The sequence below is a fragment of the Mobula hypostoma genome, chromosome 15 (assembly GCF_963921235.1).
Source record: "Mobula hypostoma chromosome 15, sMobHyp1.1, whole genome shotgun sequence".
NCBI classification, from domain to species: domain Eukaryota; kingdom Metazoa; phylum Chordata; class Chondrichthyes; order Myliobatiformes; family Myliobatidae; genus Mobula; species Mobula hypostoma.
In genome coordinates this window covers 8,716,072-8,727,433 of record NC_086111.1, presented here as the reverse complement: position 1 = coordinate 8,727,433, position 11,362 = coordinate 8,716,072, and the positions used below count along the sequence as shown (strand labels likewise).

Genomic DNA, 11,362 nt, shown 5'->3' with positions numbered 1-11,362 from the left:
ATCCCTCGACTTATGAAAGCTAACACCCCATAAGCTTTCTTAACTACCCTATCCACCTGTGAGGCAACTTTCCGGAATCTGTGGACATGTACCCCGAGATCCCTCTGCTCCTCCACACTACCAAGTATCCTGCCATTTACTTTGTACTCTGCCTTGGAGTTTGTCCTTCCTTTCTTTCTTTTTCAATCTCTTTATTGATTTTAGAATATATAAACAAAACATAGCACTGATACAAATAATAGGAGATAAATTGTTACACTTACAAACAGTAATTGTAAAGTCCAATATTGAAATTTGACAAAACTCCCAATCATGTAAAACTAACAACGGATAAAACAGATCAAAAAAAACTAAAAAAAAAGCATGAAAAAGAAAAAAAAACAAAACCAAAAAGAAAACCCCAACCCAAAAGAAAGACAAAATTAATCAACTAAACTAAATGACTTGGGCAAATCTAAGAACTTAAAAATGAAAAAGAAGAAAACCTCAGTGCCAACGACTCCATTCCCCTCCAACAACAATACAGAGAAATAGAATAGGTTTGGAAATAAAGATATTACATTAAGTGAAAATGCTGAATGAATGGCCTCCAAGTTTTTTCAAACTTGATGGAAGGGTGATAAACTGCACTTCTAATTTTCTCCAAATTCAAACACAGCATAGTTTGTGAAAACCAATGAAATACCTTAGGAGGATTAATCTCTTTCCAATTCAATAAAATAGACCTTCTGGCCACTAAAGTAAGAAATGCAATCATTCTTCATGATGAAGAGGTTAAATTATTTAAATCTATCATTGGTAGTCCAAAAATAGCAGTAATTGGATGCGGTTGTAAGTCTATATTTAAAACCGTTGAAATAATATCAAAAATATCTTTCCAATATTTCTGCAACAGGGGACATGACCAAAACATGTGGGTTAGAGAAGCTATCTTGGAATGACATCTATCACATATTGGGTTAATGTAAGAGTAATAACAAGATAGTTTATCTTTGGACATGTGAGCCCTGTGCACTGCTTTAAACTGTATCAACCTGTGCTTAGCACATACAGAGGATGAATTCACCAACTGAAGAATTTTTTCCCATTTTTCAGTCGGTATAGTAATCTCAAGTTCTCTTTCCCAGTCAGCTTTAATTTTATTAGAAGCATCAGGACATAGATTCATAATTATATTATATATAATTGCTACAACACTTTTCTGAGAGAGATTTAAATCTAAAATTTTTTCCAAAATATCCGTTGGATATGGATGTGGGAAATTAGGGGAAACAGTAATTAAAAAGTTCCTAATCTGTAAATATCTGAAAAAATGAGATCTGGGTAAGTTATATTTATTAGAAAGTTGATCAAAAGACATAAAACAATTATCCATAAATAAATCGCGAAAAGATATTATACCTTTAATTTTCCAATCAGAGTAGGCTTGATCCATCGTGGAAGGTTGAAAAAGAAAGTTTGACAAGATAGGGCTTGCTAGGATAAATTGATTAAACCCAAAAAATCTTCGAAATTGAAACCATATACGTAAAGTATGCTTAACTATTGGGTTATTCATTTGTTTATATAATTTAAAAGAAGTAAAAGGAAGTGAAGTTCCTAACACCGAACCCAAGGAAAGCCCTTGTAATGAATTAGATTCAAGATTTACCCAGTGAGGGTTTAAAGATACATCCAGATCTCGTAACCAAAATTTTAAATATCGAATATTAATTGCCCAATAATAGAATCTAAAATTCGGCAAGCCCTCCCTCCTTTTTAGACTTCTGTAAATACCTTTTACCTAACCTAGGATTTTTATTCTGCCAAATATATGAGGAAATTTTTGAGTCTACATTATCAAAAAAAGATTTTGGGATGAAAATTGGGACTGATTGGAATATATACAAAAATTTAGGCAAAATGATCATCTTAATAGCATTAATCCGACCAATCAAAGACAAAGAGATTGGCGACCATTTGGTAAATAACAGTTTAATCTGATCAATTAAAGGTAAAAAATTAGCTTTAAATAAATCTTTATATTTTTTCGTAATTGTTATCCCTAAATATATAAATGAATCATTAACCAGTTTAAATGGTAAAAATCGATAAATAGGTACATGCTTATTTAAAGGGAATAATTCACTCTTATTAAGATTCAATTTATAACCAGAGAAGTTACTACATTGAGCTAACAAATCTAAAATAGCAGGAATTGACTTCTCCGGGTTAGAGATATATAGCAGCAAACCATCTGCATATAATGATAATTTATGTATTTCGTTCCCACGGGTAATACCAACAATATTTGGCGAGTTACGAATAGCAATTGCTAAAGGTTCAAGAGCAATATTAAATAGCAAAGGACTAAGGGGGCAACCTTGCCTAGTGCCACGAAAAAGACGAAAAAAGGGAGATCTATAATTATTTGTACAAACCGAGGCTACCGGGGAGTAATATAACAATTTAATCCAAGATATAAATGTCAAATTAAAATTAAATTTCTTAAGAACATTAAATAAATAAGGCCATTCGACTCTGTCAAAAGCTTTCTCAGCATCTAAAGAGATAATACATTTCGGGGTGGTAAATGAAGGGGTATAAACAATATTCATTAACCTCCTAATATTAAAGGATGAATAGCGATTCTTAATGAATCCGGTTTGATCCATAGAAATAATTTGAGGTAACACCTTCTCCAATCTAGTTGCTAGAATTTTTGAAAAAATTTTAGAGTCTACATTCAAAAGAGATATCGGTCTGTATGATGTACAATCAGTAGGATCTTTATTCTTTTTAAGAATTAAGGAAATAGAGGCTTCATAAAACGATTGTGGTAATTTACTTAAGCTGATTGCTTCCTTGAATACTCTAGACAACTTAGAGGAAAGAATGGAGGAAAAAAATTTTTAAAATTCCACTGTAAACCCATCCGGACCGGGTGCTTTACCAGAATTCAAAGATGAGATTACAGTTATTATTTCTTCCTCTGAAATGGAAGTTTCTAATGATAGGGACTCTTCGGGTGATAATTTCGGAAAACTCAATTTACTTAAAAAGTCATGCATAAAATTAGAGTCATGAGGAAAATCAGAGTGATATAAAGAGGTATAGAATTCTTGAAAGGTTTGATTTATCCCAGCATGATCCACCGTGAAAGTATCATCCTGTTTACGAATCTTAGTAATTTGACGTTTAACCGAATCGAATTTCAAATGGTTAGCCAGTAATTTACCTGATTTATCACTATGAATATAAAAATCACTCCTAGTTCTCATTAATTGATTTTCGATGGAGGATGTTAATAATAAACTATGTTCCAAATTGGAGTTCAACTCTATGTTTGTACAGCTCCTTACTGGGAGAAATAGCATATTTTTTATTGACTTCTTTAATTTTATCAACCAACAAAAGTATTTCATTGTTAACACGTTTTTTCAAACCAGCCGAATAGGAAATGATCTGACCACGGATATAAGCTTTAAAGGCATCCCAAACAGTTCCATTGGAAACTTCGTCTGTAGTATTAGTTGAAAAAAAGAAATCGATCTGCTCCTTTATAAATTTGACAAAATCTTGATCTTGAAGCAAAATAGGGTTAAATCGCCATTGTCGGCTAGTACAGGAGGTGTCCATTAACTTGGTGGAAAGTTTCAGTGGAGCATGATCTGAAATAACAATACTATCATAATTACAATCAAGTACATCTGGAATCAAACGGGAGTCAATCAAAAAATAATCAATTCGGGAAAACAACAGTGAACATGTGAAAAAAAGGAGAATTCCTTGTCATTTGGATGTAGAAATCTCCAAATTTCTAAAATCCCAGAATCCAACATAAAAGAATTAATAATAGTAGCCGACTTGTTCGGTAAAGCCGGACTAGCTATGGATCTGTCCAACATGGGATTCAGACATAAATTAAAATCATCACCCATTATCAACATATACTCGTTTAAGTTAGGAAAGGAAGTGAATAATTGTTTAAAAAATTCAGGGTAATCCACATTCGGAGCATAAACATTCACCATAGCGACCTTTTTATTAAAAAGTACCCCAGTAATTAACAAAAATCTGCCATTAGGATCCGAAATAATGTCTTGATGAATAAATGTAATTGAAGGATCAATAAAAATTGAAACGCCTTTAAATTTGGCTTGAGCATTTGAGTGGTATTGTTGATCTTTCCAAAACTTAAAGAAGCGTTGATTATCCTCTTTCCTTACATGAGTCTCTTGTGCAAAAATAATATGAGCATTCAGTCTTTGGAACACTTTGAAAACCTTTTTCCGTTTTATAGGATGGTTTAAACCATTTGTGTTCCAAGAAACAAAATTAATAGTATGAGCCATAATTAAGAGTTAACCCTTTGGTAAGAAAAGGGTTAACCACAATGTGAACTCATAGAACCGGAAGAGGAATACATGATTAGAGAGGAACCGGAAATCCCGACACTGCGGACATCTTGGTAGTTCTGAAGCAGCCCAATAGAAAAAATTAAAAAAGAAAAGGACTGACCCACCCCCCCATCCCCAAGAACCCTGAACTAAGCCAGAAATGGCTGAAAGAAGCTCTAACTAAAACTAATTCTAACCCCATTTCTGCAGGGGGCAACTCCAAAAATATATGTTAAATAAAAGATCTCCCAGAAACTAATGCATGTAAAAAATAACCAATATAATAATTAATCTACATAATAAAAATTAGTAAAATATCTAAATTAAAAAAGCAGTCAGTACATATAATTAGTTATAAGCGAATAAATAAAAAATCGCTTCTAAAATGAAAGAAGGATTATGGGAAGAAGAAGCATAGGAACATGGCGTCCCAAAAAAGAAACAAAGAAAGACAAATCACCATTTTGATTATGCAAAAACCAAAAGTAGGAAACATATAACTAAAAATAATCGTCGAATCATATCATAAATAATAACGAAAAAGGAAAAATTAAAACAAAAGGTTAACTAAAAAAAACTCAATTTGAACAACATCGCCAAAGCCTCAATGAAGATTTAAGATCAATTACGGACTCTTTGAAATCCCTGGATTCTGATGTTCAGAAACACGATGCTAAAATTTCTGAACTGGATACTAAATCTCAGAAGACGGACACAAAAGTCGAGATCTTAGAGAAGAATCTAGCTTCAACTACTGAACAACTTCAACAACTTAAATCCAAAGTTATTGATCTTGAGAATCGATCGAGAAGACAAAACTTACATTTAATCGGTTTACCCGAGGATGTTGAGGCTGAAGATCCTGCAATATTCTTTGCTCAACTTTTAAAAGATTCGTTCGGTTCAGTTTTTCCCAATGATCCTCCATTACTCGACCGCGCCCATCGTATACCGTGGACAAAGTCGGCAGCGATTACTTCCAAACCCAGACCAGTTATTCTTCGTTTCCATTATGTCAATGTTAAAGACCAACTTCTCCAGGTTGCTCGTCGACAAGGGATGATCAAGTATCGCCAGCATTCCTTCAGGATAGTTCAAGATTACAGTCCTGAAGTGATGAAGGAACGACTGACTTTTAAACCTCTAATGTCGGAATGCTATCAAAAAAATCTCAAACCGGCTCTATTGTATCCTGCACGTCTCAGAATCTCTCTTCCTGATGGAAATCGTCGTGTTTTCCATTCTACGACTGCTGCCCGAAGCTTTTTGGATGATAAGTTCCCTTCTGATACAGATACCCTCTCTTAATCTGTGTTGGGTGCTTCTAGCACCAATTCTTTTTTCTTCTGGTGTTTTCTTTATAAAATGAACCTCTTATTATCATGCGATGAAGGTTTATTTTAAGTCTAAGATTTTTGTTCTTTATTTACTACTATAGTTGTTACTCTATAACTTAGAGTTTGTCCTTCCAAAGTGTACCACCTCACACTTCTCCGGGTTGAACTCCATCTGCCACTTCTCAGCCCACTTCTGCATCCTATCAATGTCTCTCTGCAATCTTCCACAATCCTCTACACTATCCACAACACCACCAACCTTGCCAACCCACCCTCCTACCCCCACATCCAGGTCGTTAATAAAAATCACGAAAAGTAGAGGTCCCAGAACAGATCCTTGTGGGACACCACTAGTCACAATCCTCCAATCTGAATGTACTCCCTCCACCACCACCCTCTGCCTTCTGCAGGCAAGCCAATTCCGAATCCACCTGGCCAAACTTCCCTGGATCCCATGCCTTCTAACTTTCTGAATAAGCCTACCGTGTGGAACCTTGTCAAATGCCTTACTAAAATCCATATAGATCACATCCACTGCACTACCCTCATCTATATGCCTGGTCACCTCCTCAAAGAACTCTATCAGGCTTGTTAGACATGATCTGCCCTTCACAAAGCCATGCTGACTGTCCTTGATCAAACCATGATTCTCTAAATGCCTGTAGATCCTATCTCTAAGAATCTTTTCCAACAGCTTTCCCACCACAGATGTAGGCTCACTGGTCTATAATTACCCGGACTATCCCTACTACCTTTTTTGAACAAGGGAACAACATTCGCCTCCCTTCAATCCTCCGGTACCATTCCTGTGGACAACGAGGACATAAAGATCCTAGCCAGAGGCTCAGCAATCTCTTCTCTCGCCTCGTTACTAACAAGCTATGCTCCAAGAAATACCCTCATGCATTCATCTACCCCATGGTAGCTGGTATCTCCTTTGCCTGCTATCCCCTGCCCGGTCTCTAAATATGGTGGAGACTGGCCTCTACACCTCTTCTGACCTCAGTTCCTCTACCTTTACCATATAACTATATAACAATTACAGAATGGAAACAGGCCATCTCGGCCCTTCCAGTCCGTGCCGAACTCCTACTCTCACCTAGTCCCACCGACCTGCACTCGGTCCGTAACCCTCCATTCCCTTCCTGTCTATATATCTATCCAATTTAACTTTAAACGACAACATCGAACCTGCCTCAACCACTTCTGCTGGAAGCTCATTCCACACAGCCACTACTCTCTGAGTAAAGAAGTTCCCCCTCATGTTACCCCTAAGCTTTTGCCCTTTAACTCTCAACTCATGTCCTCTTGTTTGAATCTCCCCCATTCTCAATGGAAAAAGCCTATCCACGTCAACTCTATCAATCCCCCTCTCAACCTTCTACGCTCCAAAGAATAAAGACCTAACTTGTTCAACCTTTCTCTGTAACTTAGGAGATGAAACCTTTTAGGAAATCTCCTCTGTACAACATTTTAGTAAAACTCCTCTGTACTCTCTCAATTTTATTGACATCTTTCCTATAATTCAGTGACCAGAACTGTACACAATACTCCAAATTTGGCCTTTCCAATGCCTTATACAATTTCAACATTACATCCCAACTCCTATACTCAATGCTCTGATTAATAAAGGCCAGCATACCAAAAGCTTTCTTCACCACCCTATCCACATGAGATTCCACCTTCAGGGAACTATGCACCACTATTCCTAGATCCCTCTGTTCTACAGCATTCTTCAATGCCCTACCATTTACCATCTATGTCCTATTTTGATTAGTCCTACCAAAATGTAGTACCTCAAATTTTTCAGAATTAAACTCCATCTGCTATCCTTCAGCCCACTCTTCTAACTGGCCTAAATCTCTCTGCAAGCTTTGAAAACCTACTTCATTATCCACAACGCCACCTATCTTAGTATCATCTGCGTACTTACTAATCCAATTTACCACCCCATCATCCAGATCATTAATACATATGACAAACAACATTGGGCCCAGTACAGATCCCTGAGGCACACCGTTACACACCGTCCTCCAATCTGACACACAGTTATCCACCACTACTCTCTGGTGTCTCCCATTCAGCCACTGCTGAATCCATTTTACTACTTCGATATTAATGCCTAACAATTGAACCTTCCTAACTAACCTTCCGTGTGGAACCTTATCAAAGGCCTTACTGATGTCCATATAGACAACATCCACCGCTTTACCCTCGTCAACTTTCCTAGTAACCTAATCAAAAAATTCAATGAGGTTTGTCAAACATGACCTTCCACACACAAATCCATGTTGACTGTTCCTAATCAGACCCTGTCTATCCAGATAATTATATATACCGTCTCTAAGAATACTTTTCATCAATTTATCCACCACTGACGTCAAACTCACAGGCCGATAATTGCTAGGTTTAGTCTTAGAACCCTTTTTAAACAATGGAACAACATGAGCAATATGCCAATCCTCCGGCACCATCCCCGTTTCTAATGACATTTGAAATATTTCTGTCAGAGCCCCTGCTATTTCCACACTAACTTCCCTCAAGGTCCTAGGGAATATCCTGTCAGGACCTGGAGACTTAACCACTTTTATATTCCCTAAAAGCACCAGTACTTCCTCTTCTTTAATCATCATACTTTCCATAACTACCCTTCTTGTTTCCTTTACCTTACACAATTCAATACCCTTCTCCTTAGTGAATACCGAAGAAAAGAAATTGTTCAAAATCTCCCCCATCTCTTTTGACTCCGCACATAGCCGTCCACTCTGATTCTCTAAGGGACCAATTTAATCCATAACTATCCTTTTGCTATTTATATAACTGTAGAAACCCTTTGGATTTATTTTCACCTTATTTGCTAAAGCTGCCTCATATCTTCTTTTAGTTTTTCTAATTTCTTTCTTAAGATTCGTTTTACATTCTTTATATTCTTCGAGCATCTCATTAACTCCAAGCTGCTTATATTTATTGTAAATCCCTCTCTTTTTCCGAACCAAGTTTCCTATATCCCTTGAAAACCATGGCTCTCTCAAACTTTTAACCTTTGCTTTCAACCTAACAGGAACATAAAGATCCTGTACCCTCAAAATTTCACCTTTAAATGACCTCCATTTCTCTATTACATCCTTCCCATTAAACAAATTGTCCCAATCCACTCCTTCTAAATCCTTTCGCATCTCCTCAAAGTTAGCCTTTCTCCAATCAAAAATCTCAACCCTGGGTCCTGTCCTATCCTTCTCCATAATTATATTGAAACTAATGGTATTGTGATCACTGGACCCGAAGTGCTCCCCAACACATACCTCTGTCACCTGCCCTATCTCATTCCCTAACAGGAGATCCAAAACTGCCCCTTCTCTAGTTGGTACCTCTATGATTGCTGCAAAAAGCTATCTTGCACACATTTGACAAACTCCAAACCATCCAGCCCTTTTACAGAATGGGCTTCCCAGTCTATGTGTGGAAAATTAAAATCTCCCACTATCACAACCTTGTGCTTACTACAGATATCTGCTATCTCCTTACAAATTTGCTCCTCCAGTTCTCGGTCCCCATTAGGTGGTCTATAATACACCCCTATAAGCGTCACGACACCTTTCCTATTCCTCAATTCCACACAAATAGCTTCCCTGGACGAGTTCTCCAATCTATCCTGCCAGAGGACTGCTGTTATATTTTCTCTGACAAGCAATGCAACACCTCCCCCTCTTGCCCCTCCTATTCTATCACACCTGAAGTAACGAAATCCTGGAATATTTAGTTGCCAATCACACCCCTCCTGTAACCACCTTTCACTAATAGCTACAACATCATATTTCCATGTATCAATCCATGCTCTAAGCTCATCCACCTTTCTTACAATGCTCCTAGCATTAAAATAGATGCATTTAAGAAACTCTCCACCTCTTACTCTCTGTTTATCCTTAATGGAGCAAACAACTTTGTTATCTTTTTCTTCCTTTTTTTTGGTCTTTGGTCTGAGTGCTCCTGATCTCTGTCTCCTGCCTATCCTCCTTCATACACTGTCTACTAGCTTTCTCTATTTGTGAACTAACCTCCTCTCTCCTAGTCTCTTTAATTTGATTCCCACCCCCCAACCATTCTAGTTTAAAGTCACCTCAGTAGCCCTCGCAAATCTCACCACAAGGATATTGGTCCCCTAGGATTCAAGTGTAACCCGTCCTTTTTGTACAGGTCACAGCTGCACCAAAAGAGGTCCCAATGATCCAAAAACTTGAATCCCTGCCTCCTGCTCCAATCCCTCAGCCACGCATTTATCCTCCACCTCATTGCATTCTTACTCTCACTGCGTATAGCATAGGCAGTAATCCCGAGATTTCTACCTTTGCTGTCCTTTTTCTCAACTCCCTTCCTAATTCCCTATATTCTCCTTTCAGGACCTCTCCCCTTTTCCTACCTATGTTGTTGGTGCCTATATGTACCATGACCTCTGGCTCCTCTCCCTCCCACTTCAGGATATCTTGGACGTGATCAGAAATATCCCGGACCCTGGCACCAGGGAGGCAAACTACCATTCGGGTCTCCGGACTGCGTCCACAGAATCGCCTATCTGTCTCCCTTACTATCGAGTCCCATATTACTACTGCCCTCCTCTTCCTTTCCCTACCCTTCTCAGTTACAGGGCCGGACTCTGTGCCGGAGGCACGGCCACTGTTGCTTCCCCCGGGTAAGCTGTCCCCCCCAACAGTACTCAAACAGGAGTACCTATTGTCAAGGGGCACAACCACAGGGGTACTCTCTGTTACCTGATTCTTCCTATTCCCCCTCCTAACTGTGACCCACTTGTCTGCCTCCTGTGGCCCCGGTGTGACCACCTGCCTGTAACTCCTCACTCTCCCTGACCAGACGAAGGTCATCGAGCTGCAGCTCCAGTTCCCTAACGCGGTCTCTTAGGAGCTGCATCTCGGAGCACCTGGCGCAGATGTGGTCTTCCGGGAGGCCTGGAGACTCCAGGACTTTCCACATCCGGCACTGAGAACAACAAGCTGCCCTCACACTCATACTTCCCCTCTCCTCAAATAACAACAAAAAATGAATACCAAACCCTCTTCGCCACGCCTGTTTCCACCGAAGCCCTTAAGCCTTCACTCTGCTCCCGGCTCACTCGGCAGCCCACAAACTATGCTGCCCGCTGTATAAGGCTGTGTTCCCTTTAAATCTTCCGTGCTTTGCTGCCCGACGTCACATGCCTGCGCAGTCCCGCCTCCCTGAATGCCTATGAAAAGAAAGCCGAAAAATTCAAAACCGGCTTCCTCCGCACTCCCTTAAATACCTTAAATATTTCACAAGGTCTGGCCCATGCCACCCACTGGGGGAGGGAATTTGAGAGGTTCATTACCCATCTGAGAGAAGAAATTTCTATGCATCTGTTTTAAATGACCAGCTCATTTTCTTGTAACTACATAAGTCTCATTGTTCATAAATATTTCACAGATGAAAATATCTTGACTTCTATCCTGTCAATCCCCTCATGATCCTATATATCTGAATGTCTGCCTTCTAAACTCTGGGAATACAGACACAAATGGTCTACTCTCTTTTGATAGGACTGCAATGATTCAGGGAACAGTTGTCCCATCAAAAAAGGCTACACAGTCTTGGCAGCTCCATACTGAGATTAATTTT

General features: G+C 38.7%; 1 long non-coding RNA gene across 1 annotated transcript; it reads right to left on the bottom strand.

Annotated features, from left to right (window-relative positions):
• Positions 1-3,256: 3,256 nt before the first annotated feature.
• Positions 3,257-10,876, bottom strand: LOC134357050 (uncharacterized). The gene is made up of 3 exons (XR_010020486.1): positions 10,777-10,876; positions 5,203-5,487; positions 3,257-3,650 (listed from the first exon to the last, which is right to left on the bottom strand). It is a non-coding gene; the product is annotated as an uncharacterized LOC134357050 (long non-coding RNA).
• Between the last annotated feature and the right edge of the window lie 486 nt (positions 10,877-11,362).